Source organism: the organism of the source record quoted next, unplaced genomic scaffold, assembly GCF_019419815.1.
Source record: "Pyrus x bretschneideri cultivar Hongxiangsu unplaced genomic scaffold, Pyrus_bretschneideri_v1 Contig201, whole genome shotgun sequence".
Taxonomy (NCBI): Eukaryota; Viridiplantae; Streptophyta; class Magnoliopsida; order Rosales; family Rosaceae; genus Pyrus; species Pyrus x bretschneideri.
The window spans coordinates 95,450-98,628 of record NW_025999504.1 but is presented as its reverse complement, the minus strand read 5'-3'; the positions used below and the strand labels follow the sequence as shown (position 1 = coordinate 98,628).

The 3,179-nt window shown below is 36.7% G+C and overlaps 1 pseudogene; it reads left to right on the top strand.

Annotated features, from left to right (window-relative positions):
* The first annotated feature begins 1,749 nt into the window (after nt 1-1,749).
* LOC125477235 lies at nt 1,750-2,950 on the top strand (annotated as a pseudogene).
* The last annotated feature ends 229 nt before the right edge of the window (nt 2,951-3,179 follow it).

Here is a 3,179-nt window from a genome sequence, read left to right as displayed (position 1 = left end):
CCTCCATACAAACACCAATCCAAACCTTTCCTTAGACCTTGTGCCGCAACAAAGAGGAGGAGAAGAGTGCCTAAACGTTCATACAATTCAAGTTTGAGTTGTTGGAATTTTTAGGTGTTGCTTTTCCTCGATTTCAATGTTTAATTTCAATTCTCTTTGTCTTGTACGTATGTGGAACTAAACCCCCCTTGGCTAGGGGGGGGATTCGAAATACATGTTTATGCTTGCAATATGATTTGATTACTTCCAATTGCGTTTCATAAGTTGTGGATTCAATTTGTTTAACTATTTGATTGATAACCTATTTATGTATGTTTATTGAGAGTGCACGCTTAATTTTCATGCATGAATATGACGCTAGAATATAAGTGAGTTTCACCTAATAGTTATGAACTTATATTCACAAGTAGTGGAGGTTGCTTATAAACAATCGCGTTAAATAAATTCTTGGCATAAGTTTCACGCAATCATAGTAACAAGTGCTTCGTCAATGCTTATGGTTTTCATAGAACTTAACGATTCTTGCTTGTATCCCTATTATGCAATCATGTAGGGGACTTGTGGGGAATGTTTTGGGTTGTCATATGCAATCATCCAATTCAATAACGTTAGGAAAACCTGAGGGTTAATTAGTGCAATTCACGGTTAATCTGGGGCGTTGAGAATTCATGGTTTATTGAAAAGCAATTAGAAATCGTTTTGTGTGCAAGTATAACATGTGTGGAGATGAACCCCTTAGCTAGCTTCCCATCCATTCATTTCCGTCAAATTCGTATTTACAATTTGTTTTCTTTACAATCTGTCCATTTTAGTTTAATTTCGTCAAAACCTCAATCCCTCCCATATTTTGTTTAGTCTTAGTCTTAATCTATCTTATTTTGAGTTTTGCATTCTTTGAGTCTAGTATAGTGTTTTAAACTTGTTTTTACGTTTTTGAGTCAAATCCAAGTGATTAACAATCCCTCCTAATCCCCGGTCCAGAACGATCCCTACTTACATACTTACTACAATTGATAAAAAGAAGGTTTAATTTGTGTGCGTATAATTCTCGCACCTGATGTTCATAAGTACCATAGAAATTTCCTACAAGATTATGCAAACATCCAAAATGGCTGCAATATTTCATTAATTTATAAGTGCCTCTGTTTGGTGCATGTTTCTGTTGAGTTAGTGCCCTATCTTTCTGGGTTTGTCTCAAATCAACGAGCTCTGGACTTGCATAAATAACATATCCTTGCTTTTCTGTGTATGCTTTTAGTTGAAGGTGGGTGCGTAGGGTTTTTTGCATTACTTAAAAATAATAGTAAAACTTGAGATAATTATGCATGAGGGTTTGAGCAACTTGCCATATAGTACCATATAGTAACGGTCATTGGCCCTTCTGTTTCATGCTTAAAGTCCCATTCTGCCCTTGAAGGTGCAGGATTACGGGATCAGCCAATTGATCCACTGGTCGCCTTGAAGTATCGAATCCCGCTTCCGAAGTACTTTTTGTAACTATTAGTACTCTTAGACTAGTTATTGAACAGTTGTATATTTAGTTTTTATGGTGGACCATTTAACAGTAACTCAACACTGGACTAATATTTATTGGCCAAATCTTACTTTCATTGTACTTTTTCCCCCAACCTATTAAAATTCAATGTAATAAGTAGATAATTAGGTGCTTTGGAATTAATTAAAAGGGTTAGTCTTACGTCAACTCCACAAAATAGATGATAAGATGTAGATTAATTAATACAGAAAAGAATTGATGATCTTTTTGTATCGACGATATTATACTTTACATTAATTCAAATTATAAGAACGGAGATTTAAACTCGAATGCATAGAGAAAACACATGTTCTAGCAAATGTGGAGTTAGGAGAGCTTTTGGGCTGAGTTGAGTGTCCAATTTTGGCCATGTGGCCACTTCATTTTTAAGGACAATTTTTTACTTTAAACTAATCTAAGAAAAAAAAGATTTAAACTCAGACGCATCATTCTAGCTAATGTCGTTATGTCCACATCTATAAAACAGTCCTTTTATTCAATAACCAACAAAATAAAAAGCCTTATTATGAGCTCTCTCTTCTATCAACTTTCACACTCATTCAAATCATGTGCATCTCCATCCTTAGAGACATCGCAAGACTTGGCGATATTTTCCTTTCCTTTCCTTTGTAGTCCGTCTCTTCCATGTTTTTTCCATGTTTGGCACGGTCGACAGGGCCGCAGTTGCCAGACTCTCAAGCTCGACAGATTTCATCAAAGCATCGTGCAGAACCACTCAGTACCCTGCACTCTGTGTCCAAAGCCTTGCAGCATACACAAGTGCAATAAGGCAAAGTGAAAGGCAACTAGCTCAAACTGCCTTGACAGTGAGCCTAGCCTTGCTGCGATCTGCCGCGTCGTTCGTGGCGAAGCTAACTAGGGTTAGGCAGAATAAGCCTAGGGAGTAGAGAGCTGTCAAGGACTGCGTATAGAGAACATGGGGAACTAGGGCATATGTGGAGGGCGTTTGGGCAAGGAGTTGATGTGGTAAATGAGCAATGTGGAGACATGGGTTAGTGCAGCCTAGGGAGTAGAGAGCTATCAAGGACTGCGTATAGAGAACATGGGGATCTAGGGCATATGTGGAGGGCGTTTGGGCAAGGACTTGATCTGGTAAATGAGCAATGTGGAGACATGGGTTAGTGCTGCATTCACTGATGAAGGCATTTGCCTTGATGGGTTTTGATGTCGTTTTATGGATGGGAATATAAAGAATGCTAGAAGAAGGGTCAATAATGTTGCTCAGGTCGCTAGCAATGCATTGCCACTTGTTAAATGACTAAAAATAATATGATATTTAATATAATATAATAATTAAAAAGAGAATAATGTAGGAATAATGATTATAATTTTGTAACATATGAGGAATATACTTATCATTTAAAGTTTTCATAAATTGACACTAATTACAATGCTTTGAAAGAAAAAAAAAAAACATTCTTTTTAGAAACATGGTAGATCATCCTTTTGCTTTTCCAAACACATATGACGTCCTCAATTACAAAAAAATTGTTTTATTTTTGTAAAGAATAATACTAAGACCAACTTTAATGATGGGTTAAAAGCCAAATTACCTCTCAAAATTTCCCCCCAAACCCACTCCAACCTAAGGGGAAAATTGAGGCTAAATGCTAAATGCTAAACC